The sequence below is a fragment of the Talpa occidentalis genome, unplaced genomic scaffold (genome assembly GCF_014898055.3).
Source record: "Talpa occidentalis isolate TD23 unplaced genomic scaffold, MPIMG_talOcc4v2.1 talOcc4.11, whole genome shotgun sequence".
NCBI lineage: Eukaryota > Metazoa > Chordata > Mammalia > Eulipotyphla > Talpidae > Talpa > Talpa occidentalis.
In genome coordinates, this window is record NW_023601104.1 from 44,275,071 (window position 1) to 44,290,589 (window position 15,519).

The 15,519-nt window shown below is 31.3% G+C and overlaps 1 protein-coding gene across 3 annotated transcripts in view; it reads right to left on the reverse strand.

Moving 5' to 3' along the window:
• Positions 1-15,519, reverse strand: part of NOVA1 (NOVA alternative splicing regulator 1) — a 149,805-nt gene that overhangs the window by 76,971 nt on the left and 57,315 nt on the right. Inside the window, exon 1 of one of the 3 annotated variants that reach the window (XM_054689564.1) lies at positions 13,634-13,643. The exons of the other annotated variants lie outside the window; for them this stretch is intronic. The gene's annotated coding sequence lies outside the window, so the exon portion shown is untranslated. Of the gene's footprint in view, positions 1-13,633; positions 13,644-15,519 lie in introns of those variants that run through there. 3 annotated transcript variants of the gene reach the window in all.

Here is a 15,519-nt window from a genome sequence, read left to right on the forward strand (position 1 = left end):
GATTTTACATTAGTATGGCCTTATACCAAAAAAATTGTCATGATTTAATTTCTTCTTTTTCAACAAGGTTATATCAAGTATTTCAAACAGGCTTTTGCTGAAAATAAAAACATATTCTATTAATTAAGAATAAATGTACATTGGTACAAGAGTATATAAATTCTATTTTTTCCTTAGTTATGCATCACCTATTTATATATTGCCTATATCTTCAAAAGCAAACCATATCCTGACACTATTTCTTTTATTTTCTCTATCATTCTATCCTAATTATTCTACCATTTCATGTTATATTTTCATGCTTCTAATTTTTCTCTTTACATGTAATAACATTCCCCCTTCTATATAGTCTTCTTTCTAATGTCTCCACAAATGTCTAAATAGTATTCCAAACATGGCCAAAAAAGAAAAAAAAATAGACATTATGGGTTATCTTAAAGTGCTGAAAATAATTTGAAGAGTTTCTTACTTTATTCTCATGTCTTTTGGATTGATACTTTTGAAAGTGGCTGGTTCACAGGCTTCCATTTTACCTAGACTATAGTGTGATTACTGGATTTGTGCATTATGATTGCTCTAAGCTAATGTTTATTTAAAGGAAAAGTATATTGCTGTCATCAGGTGGTACTTCTTAAAAAAATTCCTGAAACACATTACACAGAGTATTTCTGTATACTTATGTTACTCACATTGATAAGTGTACAACATAAAACTTGATTTTCTTATGATCAGTATTAATTTGCCAAGACAAAGTATACACTCAATTATTATTCATAATTTATTCACCAAACAGTGATCATAGGATTCAAATAAATTATCTAACAAATGACTGGGCTCAAAGTTTGGAATGCAAGTTTTTATGTTACTAATCTTTATGAAGTTATAACTATATATTTATACTCCTATTGTGGCAAATGGACATTTTTACAAAAATAAGAGATTTTAGACACATATCCTTTTTCTTTTTATATTCAAAAGGGCAGGTTTACTATAAAAAGGGAAGAAAAGGATGCTTGCACCTACATAAGTAAGCAGAAAGAGTTCTCCTTGCAAGGGACATTTTGTTAAAAGAAAAGCCTACATAGTCACAAGTGGGCAGCAATGGGTGGAGAGCTGCCTCTGCTATTTTTCAAAGGCAGAAGGTTGGTGAAGAGAAACACCTGCATAGTCACAGGCTGGCAGGATAGTTGCTGCCGTATATCCTTTTTCTATCAAAAATACAATAAAGTATAAATGGTCAAAGAAAAACAAGTATTGACTAAACTGTTAATTACTTTTCCATGACAATTATTTAAATACTGTGTCTGTGAAGAAAACCAGATTATGGGTTTGTCTTGACATGCTTTTCCAAACTATACATTTCCCTTCTTACATTCATAAATTTCTATTAATCATTTTCTATTTTAAAAATTTACTGATGTGGGCCTCCCCTGGTGGCGCCATGGTTGAGCGCTGGGCTGCGAGACTGCCCACCGCCTCTGCAGCGCCAGTTTGTTCCCCGGCTGCCAGCGAGGGTCTCACCAAAAAAAAAAAAAAAAAAAAAAAAAATCTTGATGTATATGTGTACAAAAAAAAAATGAAAAATCATAATTATATACCCTAAATTTTCAAAAACATTCATCTAACAAGCACCCACATCAACAAACGAAGCATGAAAAAGAAGTCCCTTCTTTGCCCCATTCCTGCACTATCTCCTCTCCCCAACACTAGTCACTATTCTAACTTCTACTATCAGAGATTAGTTTTGCTTGACTTGAGTTATATTTAAATGGAAACATATACCATTCACTCTTTTATGTCTGGGCTCTTTGTCTCAAATTATATTGATAAAAGTCAGTACCACTGTTGAGTTTGTAGTTAACTCATTGTTACGTAGTATGCCACTGTATGAGAGTAGAACAATATGTTTTCATATTCTATTGTTGATGAGCATTTGTAAAATTTATATTTGGGAGCTACTGTTAATAGTGCTCCTACAAACATCCTTGTATGTTTTTTTGGAGAATATAGGTACACATTTATGTTCATAAGTCTTAAGAACAGAATTGTTAAGTCACATGATAAATGTATGCTCAGTGTTATGAGATGCTCCCAAGTGATTTTTCCATGTGTTGTACAACTCTTCCAGGGGTCTAGGAGAGTTAATCTACATTCTTGCCAAGACATAGTATTGTCAGTCTTTTTCACTGCAGCCATTCTAGTGGATATAGTGGTATAAATTATGGTTTTTGTTTACATTTTCCTGATAAGTAATGTGTGTGCTATCTTGCAATATTTTTTGGTACTAGTTGGCATCAGATATTCTCTTTTGTGAAATTCATGCAATTGTCTGATGAATTTTTTTATTGGTTATAGCTTTTCCTTATTGATTTGAAAGCATTCAGTGATATTCTGAATATAAGCCCTCATCAGATACATGCACTCAAATATAGGTTTCCATTTGTGGTTGGTCCATTTGCTCTGTTAATGGTGTCTATTAATAAACAGAGATTCTTAATTTTAGTAATGGCCCCAATTTATCATATTTTTCCTTTATTGTTAGAACTTGCATCCTGCATTAGTAATATTTGTCTACTTGAAGGTCATCACAATGCTCTCTTACATTTTTCTCTAAAACCTTTATTTTCGCAGCACTGAGATTTATAACTGCAATCTATCTGTGATTAATTTTCAACAAATCAAGACACCAAGATGCATCTATTTTACCATCTGGCTACTCAATTTGCCCAGATTATGTTCACAACTGCGCTACAGAATCTCCTCAATCATAAGTGAACTCTTTGAATTTGTACCTGGTCTCTTATTGAAAAGCTTTTTCTTTTTATTGAAAAGCTGTTTCATTGGTCTAATTGTCTAACCTAATTTCAATACCACAGTGTCTGGCTATATGGCAATGTAGGCAATCTGGCTGCATTAGTCTTTTAATTATGTTTGGAAAAATGAAGACCATATGATTTTTCTTGTTGAAGTCTTCTCACACTTAAAACAAAATCCAGACTCCTTAACACAGCTTACAAAGCACTGAATTTTTTTTTTCACTCAGTAGAGGGCTTTAATTGTAATGAACAGAACAACTTTTAAAAGTATGTACTATTCATATAAGTAAGTATGGACATTAACAAAATCTTAATACTCCTATAATTTTCTAAATAACATCATAAATGATAAATATTAAGAAACATTAATGTTTTCTGAAATGAAAAAAATGATTTAATTGAATGTTTTTATGACAAAAATTAAATAAGTACAACTCCAAATTTTAACTGTAAAATATAGTTTAAATGTTTTGAAATTTAGATACCTAATGTTCAAATCCAGGAGTATTAACTGAAACTAAAATTTAAAAATAAGTGAGACTCAGGTAGAAATCATACCTTTCTCAAGAATAACTTTCTAAAGCAACAATTTAGTCAAAAAATAAAATATAAAATCGATAGAGAAAGATAAGCTATAACATTTCATTGTTATTCTTAATGGAAAGACTGAATTCATTCCCAATTATGCGAAATCTAGAAATTTTAAATAAATGCCTCTTAAGAGTTGATTGTAGAAATTGAAAAGGTGCTTTTAATACTCATTTGGAAATTAGAAATAATTTTATATTTTTGAAAGAGGACACACAGATGGTAATATACATTACTCTACCAAGTCTAAATCTAGAATAATCAGAACATTAGGTATTTATCTACCATCATCGCGAGCAACAAAATAGATCACCAGAAGTAAGATCTGAAACAACGCTAGAAAATGAAGAATTGTATGTGTGACAAGGTATTACAAACATATAGTAACTCAACTTATTCCTGCAAAAATGAAATTGGCCAAGTTATTTTAAACAGAAAAAGGTGGTTTTATAGCTGATACCACAAAACATACTACATTCTAGACTTATTGAAGAGTTAAAGGCTTACCTTTTTAGAAAGTAATTTGGCAATACAAGTTTCAGATTTAAAGTTTTCATATTATCTAGTACCCTAATCTTTTTAAGAATCTATAAAAAGAAATGTACAGAAATGCAAGTATGTAAGGGTGATGCAGTTCATAAACATTTAAACAATATCCTGAACAAAGAATACTCAAACAACATTAATCTTCAATAGGTGAAGATTTTTGAAGATGTTTGACAGGATATTATGCATATTATGTGAATGAAAAGAATTCAATTTCCTTTCAGAATCATAACTGTTAATAGTTTATATAGTTTATTGTTTATAATTGTTAATGTCTGATTAAGAAAAAACAATTAAAACTTTACCAGCATTTGTGTTTAGATTTTGGGGGATTTTTCTTTTATATAGTTTTTTTAATGTTGTCCAGATTTTCTATAAATAAGTATAGTAATAAATAACTAACAATTAAGGTGAAAATATTTTAAAAGAAAGAAATCGCCATTTTATAAGTTAGACCATAGATGTTAATTTATTTTACACAGCTCTCTTTTATTAATAACATCTTTTACTACTTTCATGATATAACAAATTATTTGAAAATTCACTATATTTCTTGTTTCAAATGTATAAATTGTAATTAGAAATAAGGAATACTGGTTTTCTCATTTTTAAAGTGTGAGCATTAAATTGTACACTTTTTCACATTTGTTCAAATTCTAACATTCTATGGCTCTATAGGGTTGTCTATGGAAAGAAATTCCTATATGCAAACAAATTATTTCTACCAAAATTTTGTAAAAGATAAGCTATACAAGTTGATCCTTGAAGAACATATGTTTGAACCGCAGAGGTCCACTTAACTTGGGTTGTTTTATATTTTATTTTCTTATCTGCAGGTTCTATATTCACTAAATCAACCTCAACCATGTAAACCATGCTTATGTAGTGGTCCCACTACAAGTTTGATTACATAAGGTGTCCATGTTCCTAAGTTTCCTCACTGTTAAAGGGGCAACCTTTCAAGAAAACATTTCCCCATAGAAGATATTAAATTAATTATTAACTCAAATAACTTATTCAAGCCTTTTCCTGTAAAAATATTTCTAAATATGTTTAGAACATTGTGTTTCATCCAATGTAGCTACAAAATGCAGTATTTTTAAAAAGGTAAAAGATACCGTCAATGCCTTAAAAAACAGTTAAGAATTTGAGTTATGTCTACAAATGAAGCAATGATACAATTTATAAATTAAACTCTGAGCTAGAATATGAAAGATATTATAGATAGCATGAGCTAAAGCAGATGTATATACAGGATGAGTAAGAATAAAGTAAGACAGTCATCATGGTAGTAGAAAATGATATGCATTAGAGAATAGTACATATTTAAAGATAGATGGAACAGGGCCAGTTTAAAAAAGGTTTTGGAATTCAGACAGAGGACTTTGGATTGATATATATGTTTTTAGATGGAAAGAAATGAGGAAAAACAAGATCGAATAATTGAAGGATGCATAGGAATCACGTCATTCCTGAAATGATAAAATAAAGTGTCTTCCTGTAGTGTACTCTGAGTTGCTTTTGCAGTAATGGTAAAAGATTGCATGACTCAATTTCCCTTTTTCTGGATTCCTTGTGAATAAAGAGATGTATTGGTAAAATCACAGCCAATATTAGAAAATCCATCCTCTTATTAGGAAACCCAAAAGTTATATTAACTCCTAAGTATCAGATAATTTGCAGGAAAATATACTAAAAAAACAAGTAACAGAAGGGGAAATGTTTTTCTTCATATATATGCATCCCATCAGTTTGACCTTGGAAAGAAGAAAATTATAGTAAGTAGTGCATGAATTGATGAATGGATATAATTTCTCTTGATATACATATGCAGTACATTCTCAATATTTGCTGTACTTGTGATCCATATTTGCTGTAGTTGTGATCTATACTAGTCCCTACAAATACTGAATTAGCAAACATGAACAAGAATTCCTAAGGCAAATACAAATTTGGATTTCTGGTTACATTTCCATCAATCTTCAATATGTAACTCCGTATTATATGTGTTTCTGTCTAAGGACATCTTATTCGATATGTAGTGTTGATTCATTAACAGTGTTGATTCACAGAACTCACACCTGAATACAGATTATCTAACACACATTTTTCTCTGTAAAGCACGATGTGATTTCTTGTACTTGGAACACTAGAAAATTTAAAAAGAACGCCAGCACTATGGTTGGGGGCTATTTTAAACAGGGAAGTCAACAAAAGTAAAAGAAAAAAAAAGTGAAAATGATGGCACTAAACTGCTGAAAGTAACTTTGTTTAGAGTAGAAGCGCTGAAGCAACAGGAAAAGAAAGCATCATCTACTTTGAACCAAGCTGAAAACATGTATGCCAGGTGACCCAATTTTTTTGTGACTCCCTGCAAGTCTGCAAATGATACTCAAAGCTCTGTGAGTACTGATCTTGAGGTTCCAAATAGATTTAGCATTTCGGCAAATTTTCAAATATGAAATCTATGAATAATAAGGATTGATTGTATTTAATGGAATGAGACTTGTATGATTTGAATTTAATTCTTATTCTTTAAATAATTTGCTACAGAACCAGGAACAAGTCACAAATTTTATCTGAACAATGAAAGGCTCTCTGCTTATGTCTATTGATATTTTCAGTTCAAACACCATATAATTCCATAGTGTACAACTTACAATTCCCTGGAATGAGATTTTCAAACATGTTCTAACAATGTTAATGTCAGTTATCTGAACCCCAAAGTCTAATATTAGATTTGGTGAATTTTATGCATACCAAAAAATAGACTGAAGCAAAGTTTGGTCCCAAAGTAATTCTGAGGAAGTAGTCAAGAATACTAATTTTCCAAATAAGAGGATTTGAAATCAATGCCCTTTTGAAATAGTTTAAGATGGGTATTTTAAATCACGAGTTGGAAAATATGTAAAGAAAAAAAGACAAGCATTCTAAATTCCTAGCAGTAGAACTAGGTTCCAATTGTTGAGTTTACATATTGTTTGCCTTAAAACACTGTGGACAAAAGATAAATAACCAAAGATAAAGTATGGAAGTATTTATCAAAACAACCTAGTCAGTGCAGTAGACAAGTTTCAGCAGGGGTTGGCAAAGTATTTTGCGAACGGTTAGAAAGCAATTTGTTTAGACTTAGTGGGCCAAAAGGTAAAATAAAGTATATTATATATATATATATATATATGTCTTTTACAAGAGTGAAAATGAATTTCTACAATTCTGTGCCAACAAAATTCAAACTACAACTACAATTAACAGCAGCAGCAACATCAGTAGTGAAGAACAACATAGAGAGCCCACTAATGAAAGAATGAAATTCTTTTGGGAGGAAAATGAAAGTTTTCTTATTTAGGTTTTAAAGTCAGTATGCTTATCAAGTTCTTGGTAAGTGTTCATTGGCTGATGTCAATCCAGAATTAGATTTTACATTTTTTTTTTTTTTGGAAGTGAAGTGACTTTTCACAGATAAGGCACTGTCAAATGTTGATATAAAAAGCACATGAAATTTGGGGGTATAGTCATTACTTTTGAGGCATTTATATTACTCTAATGAATTTTCTTTTTAAAATTTGCTTTTAGCATGTCATTATATTACAAATTAACCACTGTCAGCTGAATATTAGGTAGAAATTTAATAGCACAGTTAAATAGATTTTGAAAAATGGATATCTTTGCACTGCATCAAGTTATGACTAAAAACTGTTGGAATTATAGTTTGAACTTGGAAAATATATCTGCAAATTCGGGACTGGAGATCTCATTTCTTGTTTTAATTGTTGACAGAATGAAAGTATGTATGTGTGACTCAAAAATTTAGTTGTAGAAATTACTGCAGGTTAAGTTTTGCACCTATTAATATAATGAATAACTAAGGGTTGTCAACACCTTACATCTGTATAAGTTTTGTATATTTCTGCAACTAAGACTTTCTGTTCCATACATATTTTTGCCACCACCTGTTGTAACTAACTCAGCAGATTCTACTTCAATTTGTTCTGAACTAGTTTGTATTTAACTTCTTTGAAAAATTCTTTCTTGTAGTTGTTTCACATATACAATTAATAGAAGTTCATTCCTTAATCACATTAATTCCTGGAATAAACAACTAGCATTAACTCCTTGAATAATATTTACTTTCTCTGGATACATACTAATTTATTCACTAATTTAATGCATTGGGAAATGCATTCCTTGTTTGGCTAACAAATTAGCTACTCAGTAAACCACCATGCTTGCAGTCTCATTTCATTTTTAATTTTTGTGAACAAGATGTGCATTTAAAAAAATTTTTGGCCACTGCTTTCTTATGTGTTGGGAATTTTGCAATAAGTGCATAATTTGGTAATGTTGACATTTATTATTTTAGCAGAGCTATTGTGTTATTGCATAATAATTAATAACAAAATAATCCATATTTCACAATGTGTTTTAAAAGTACTACATTCAAAGTTTATGTTTCTCATCCTGTTTTCACACAATGAATATGCATTTGTAATAAATAAGTAAAATATTGTGGTAAGCCAATACTGCCAATTTATTACAATGTCACCATGATTTGAAGTACACTGAGAAGCAGTGAAGGGTGAGGGTACCATATTGTGATGTCCATTGCAAATACTCAATAGCCATTTTGGTGTAAAACACAGTAGAGTTCTAATAATTTTTTATTTAAAATATTGAAATTTGATTTAATGTTCAAGTTCACTGAAATACCTCTTTTAAAATGTTTCTTAAAAAATACTTAAGACTTTTAAACCATTCTAAGATTGAAGGCTGGGCAAAATTAGGGAGTGGATGAAATATGGTTTAAAGACCAAATTATACCAACCCCTGTATTCAACGTACAGATGTAACAGATATCTCAGAAAATGCCGAGGAGGCTTTATAAAATCTAGTGATCACAGATTGGGCAGAACATGGTGGAAAGTGGTCTCTTTGTGTATCTCATGCTTGCAGGATCAAATATCTTTGGAAAATGAGACTACTGCCCAATAGTGATTATAAGCCACACCCCACGAAGACCCTCTCCTGTATTTGTTGGGTCATCAAATGAGTTGTATTATGAGTTCAAAGGGCCAAAATAGTCCATCATAAAAATTACCCAATGGGCATGTGATTCTAAGATTTCATTTCATAATATTAGTAAGACTAATTCCACTCAATATTAAAATGGCATCACATATTTTAGACCTGTAAATCATACAAAGATGCAAAGGACCTTCAATCAACTTCCTAAAGCAACCAATGTGACCCACTAATCAAAAATCATCTTCTGGAATAATAATAAAGAATATTCCAGATTATCCAATAAATTCTCAAGGTGTGTTTGAAACACCTTTCTTGCCATGTAAAATGTCAAGAAGTCAATGAAGTGAAAATGTTTTCAACTTGATTTTGTACATGTGGTAGAACCAAGACAACCAAAAATGACATGAGTCATCATTGCATAGAAGAAGGCAGAAATGTGAAATTAGAGGGAGTATTTTAAAAAATGTAAAACAAAGAAATGTATGGATATTTTACATTATAGAACACAACCTGAGCAGTACATTAGTAATTATTTTTACCAGGATTATTACCACTCAAAATGTAAGTAATTTGTAATTAGTCTCACATATGAAAGTACAATGCAGAAATGACAACAAAAAATAATTTCATATGTATTGGGAAAGATAAAATATTTACATGAGTTAACACATGCTTGATTTCAAAGTAGTACATTCAAATTCTAAGGACTAAGACCAGCTTGACTTTGTTAAAAATTTCAACCCTTTTACAAAAATACATCTGTCCAATGCTGTGTAATGAGAAAAACATCTGTCTGTTTTACATTAACTATTATTCTATTTTTATTACCAGCCAACTTTTTTGTTGGCTAGCTCAGTTGCAAACAATAAAACAGATGTGGCCAATTCTTACAAAAGCTTCTTTCTAGAGTCAACATATTAACTTTGCTAACTTTTCTTGCACTTCCCATTAAAAGCAAACTTTTGCCTTCATTTTCAAACCCAAATACCTAATTATTATATTTACAATGAAGGAAAAAAACAAACACAATTCAGGAAAGGACCATATTTGTGAAAATATTTCATTCTAGTCACATTTATATTAAAAGACTATGACGCACTTCATATGACAGTTACATATTTGTGAACTTATTGGTGAACTTATTAGAAAATGAAATCACATTCTCTGATCAAAGTATCATTCCTGCTTTTAATAACTCCACATTTTCTCCATCCTCTCACACCACCCTTATGATTTACGTTTATCAGTATATGTAAAGATATATGTAACTATTTATATATATATGTAACAATCATAGCTGATCAACAATTACTTAGGATCAAAGTATGATATATAATTCATAAAATTATGTATCTCGTAGACATCAAAACAGATTTATGGGAACAAATATTTAAAACAATTAGATTTTTTGTTTAAAAATATAGTTCTGTGGGCTTCCATTTCAGTAATTTTATATTTTTATTACTGGACTAACATGCACTAGGCAACCTCTAATATTCAAGTGAACTAAAGCTCCCTATTTTGAGGTCATGTAGTATGTTCCTTTTTATAAGTCATTCAACATTTCATTCTGCCTAACTTTTTTTCAGAATTTTTGCCTCTACCTTTTTTCTCTATAAAGAAAATTTCTATGTATTTGTTTTCTGATGGTAACACAGGATTTATTGAGTATAGCAGTACTAATGGTAGAACTGTATTTACAATAATAAACATTGTTTAACTTGAGATTCTAAAATGAAAGCGTTACTAGGGAAGTTTAAATCATAAGGCAATATTTTTTTAACCTGATAATCTTAGTTTACACCATATTATATAATGGAAATATTATATAATTCTTAATTTCTTTTTGTATTGTTTGTTTTCCCAGTACAAATTTCAATTTTAAAGAAATTCTTACTGTTTAATTTATTATGGATTCAATGGAACTCAACATTAGCTAGGTAATGAAGAGATTAAACTCTTAACAATGTTGAAAAGTCAACCCAAATATGCTCAGTAAAAAAACTCAAATTTATTTAAGAAATATTAAATATGAGAATATATTTTTAACTATGCAAATTGGGTGGGGTTTATTGATGACTAACAGTTTTCTGTTTTTCATCAATTACTGAATTCCAAAAGGATAACAAATTTGGATCACTGGCTTTCATATGCAGTCATTCTTCTTACATTTCAAAACTAATGTTGCTTAGAAACCTGCACAAATACTTCATGTCTTTTCCAAAGACATGATGAATATAAAATATTCTTGGCATAGTTTTTAAATTGAGATAACTACAAAACTAGACCAAAACACAAATATTTACTTAAAAATAGTAGCAGTATTTATAAAATTTTTAAAGAAATGAAAAAAAAGTTTTTTATTACTTAAATTTGTTACATTCTTAATAATAAAAAACCTATCTACTTAATTAACAAATGAACCATATAAGGAGTTGCTATTATATTCTTTTGTAATCAGGTACATTATATCTAAAATCAACATTAATATTGGGTAGTACAAATGATATATTTAAAGTTTGTCCTCAATTTAAAATCTAGGGGAAAGAACTAAAAGCTACTTTTATTGTTTGTCAGTAATACCTACTGCCTTCAAGATATATAAAATAATTTATGGGCAAATTAACTTTTAAGATAATGCACTCCCTTGGATGCATGATAGACTATAGATTCTGTGTTAGTAAGGAAAATCAGTGCTATATCAGGTGAAAAAGTAACTAGTCACTGCCAAAATGTAGGTATCCTAGATACAGAGTCTATACCAGACACTTGAACATCTCGGGGGAGTCAGTCCTTTAAGATTCCTGATGCCTAGATATAGTTCAAAGATAAATCAAGCATGTTAAAATCCAACAGGGTGTATTGGGCCAATGCAATTGTGCAGCTCTAAAGAAAATTATTTAAAACTGTGCATGGAAAAGGAATTCTGCTCATTGAATGAAATCATGTGCCATGGTACTTACTGCTGGAAAACACTTCCCAAAGTTAGTTATATTATCAAAGAATCTGAGACCTGGCAGTGGGGTGATTACAAAATCATACCCAAGTATATATAGGATTAGTATTATGGCTACGGGCTGTACAAAACACATACTTCCTGTTTATAAGCTATGTGGATTTCCTATGGAGGTGTGAAGAGAACCTTTGAGGTTGAACATCAACAGATGTTTATCAGACCTGCATTGTCCAGGTATGGGCCACAGCCACCCAGATATAGCACTGTTCACAGTATGGTAAAAGATCTACAATTCAGGATAGGACCCAAAAAACAAAGCCCAGTGACTCCAGCACATGAGGCCAAGGAAGTGTGGTAATGTGTTTCTAAGGCACTTAGCCAAGGGTACAGACCTATCTAATTCTGCAAAGCAGACTACATAGGTCCCCTTTCCTCCTCTTGGGACTACTACTGAGTATTGATGTATTATATACCTTTCCAGTTAAGGTTAACTGAGTCCAGACCATATGTTGCAGATAAGACATATAGAAAAGGGGTGACATGATTGTTGAAAAGATTGAACAAGTAGCAGAAACTGAATCACATGACTGAAAAAAAGAATACCTTAGACGCCACTAGGCGTGGGGTAGAGAGAGGAAACAATCTCTCTCAGCTCTCATCCACAGAGTATCTGGCAAACATAACCCAGACGACAATCATTAATTTCAACTTGACTACTGACCACCTAATAATCTTATCAATGAATTCAGAAACCTCCTAAACCACTAAATTCAGGAGTGAGCAGACAGCTGAGTAAGATTAACATTCTGGACATTAATATTGTTCTCTTAAGCCTAACCCTATTGTTGGTACCTTGTGATCCCCACTGCTATTTAAGGGAAGACAAACTATTCTGCATGTTTTCAAATTATAGCTGTTTATGCTAAACTTCCTCAGGTGTGTAATGATGAAAAATCACTGTCCTGGTCTTCCTGCTGGCCAGTCAAAATGGAATATATGTGTTTGCCAATACTTCTTACTGTAATTGGATTAATAACATATTTAACTGACTTGGCTCTGGATGAGGAGACTGACTGAAGTCTATTCCCCAACTGCTTCTGATCACCCTATAGGGAGTCATGTTTGCTCTAAACCTGTATAAAGACAACTAAATAGAATATCTGTTGAAGTGATTATGCCCTTAAGATTTGTTATCTAGATATAAAAGGTCAGGCGTTGGAGCTATAGGAGAATAGCTCCATCATAACCCTCTGGCAATTGTGAATGTATACTGATAGGCCACACAGACTGTGGCTTTAAATACAGTTCAGCTGTGTCTTGGCAGAATGTTTTCTGATGCTGCTGGAATTTGAGAGAATGGGAAGTTTGTGAGAAGCTTCTATGAACTCACCTCTCTACATCTCAGGGTAGCTATTATAAGACAGTTACCATTAGCCTCCCAGGTTCTGATGAATTATGAGGTTTCTTGTTATATCTCAGCCCCTTAAGGTATAGCTGCAGACTATAAAAATATTAGGTGCAGTTTGGAATTGGCTCCTCAGTAATGGGTTACTCCATAACTCATTCTGCAATCACCTAGTGAATTTTGTTTTCATGCTGTCCTTACAGTACGTGGCATGAGGACCACATATAAATGGATGTAGCATTTTTGGTTGTTGTAATTTAAGTAGTGAAAGGGCTGAATATAAAAGGTTCATTTTACCTTTATCAGCTGATTGTCATTCAGTTATTGGTCTTGCCTTTGTATACCTGCTGCACATTTGAAAGAAAGATAAACTATGGTATGATCATTCAATTAAATATTATGCCACAGTAAAAATGACTGACATGGAAAAGATTATCAGGCAAGCTCTTAAGACAAGTATAATATTTTTATTTTAGGCTTACATATAAAAAACCCTACAAATTGCTATACATATATATATGAATATAATAGTGTGTATGCATATGTGTACACACACACAATAATCAGAACAAATTATATCAAATCTCTAGTAGTTTCGTCTAGGAGAAGACTGGAGAAGATAAATAGGCACTTTCACTGTTATTCTACATCTGTATTGTTTGAACTTTTCCAAAGAAGTATTCACAAAATATCCAGGTAATTTAAGAAAGGATTAAAAGGATTTTTAAAAGATTGCTTGTAATTATTTATATGTTGGTATCCATTACACAATTAAGTTTTCTACTGGGGCTGAGGGCAGGGGAAAAAAAAAACTAGCATAAAAGTATGACCAATATATTTCAGTAAATAACAGAATCCAAATGTAAATATCATCTTCTCTAAACTTCCTGATGGCAATAATCTGGATATTGTAATAACAATGCTATCAATAAAAACAACATTTGCTGAAAATTTGGTATGTGATAAGTACTGTGATAAGGTATGCCAAATTCACTGGCAACAGAATGTTAGCAATCTCTACTAAATAACACTACTAACAGGGGAGTCATTAGTTTAGAACGTATCTTTTCATTTTATGTATGCATATGGAGAGAAGCTGGAATAGAATCTCTTACACAAACAATACCTAGCTTATCTTTTACCTCATGAGAAAAATCTGTCTACTCCGTTTTCTATATTCAACACCCTTCAGGTGTGTGAGGGTACCTCTTTCAGGCTTCTCTTATTATATACATTATTCATCAAATTTGTTTTCATAATATAGTCAACAATTAACTCAAAAAAGAATCATAGAGATAATCATAAAGATTAAACTACAAAACTTCTAGAAACTAACATAGGAGAAAAACATTTGGAAAAAAATTCTTAAGATACAAAAAGAAAAAATATATAAATTGAACTTTGTTAAAATTTTCTACTCTTGGAGTACACAAATAAGTACATGAAAGGCAAGCTATAATATGGGAGAAAAGATTCTTAACACATATACCTCACAAAAAATTTTTATTCAGAGTATGTGTGAAACAAATAAATAGTCCTACTAGGTACCTCCAGAAACTACAAGAAGCAAGAAAAGGGATCTGCCTTTACATCTCTGAAAGAAATGAGCCCTGTCAACACCTTAACCTTAATCCAGTAAAACTGAACTGGTCTCCAGAACTGTAAGAGAATAATTTTGTGTTGTTTTATTATATAAAAACTGTGGTAGTTACTACAGTGCCATAGAAAATCCGTAAGACTATAACAATCAGTTAAATGTAGAAATGAAAAAAAGCTTTAGAAGAATGAAAGGAATAATCTTAAATAAAATATGTTAGATATCCATATAAATAAATATTACTGAGGCAGATAGAAAAAAAATCTCAGTTCATATATGAAATCCTAGATATTATAAGGATATCTTGCATAAGCAAGTTAATAGCTTTAACACAAATTCACTAAAGGTAAAAACAGGAATGGGAATACTTACTGGAAAGGATTCTCAGTAAATAACTCTAAGTTCACAATGAAAAAGACACCTAAGGATATACCAGAATAGTTTTTAAAATAAAGAACAGGTACAGCAAATCTCTCCTGACTTGGCCGCTGCTTCCCTCAGCAATGTATTTCAGTCAGTCTGCCTGTTCTGTTCCCCACTCTGTCTCTCTGAATCTTCTCACTCCTTGCACCTCTGACCTGTACCC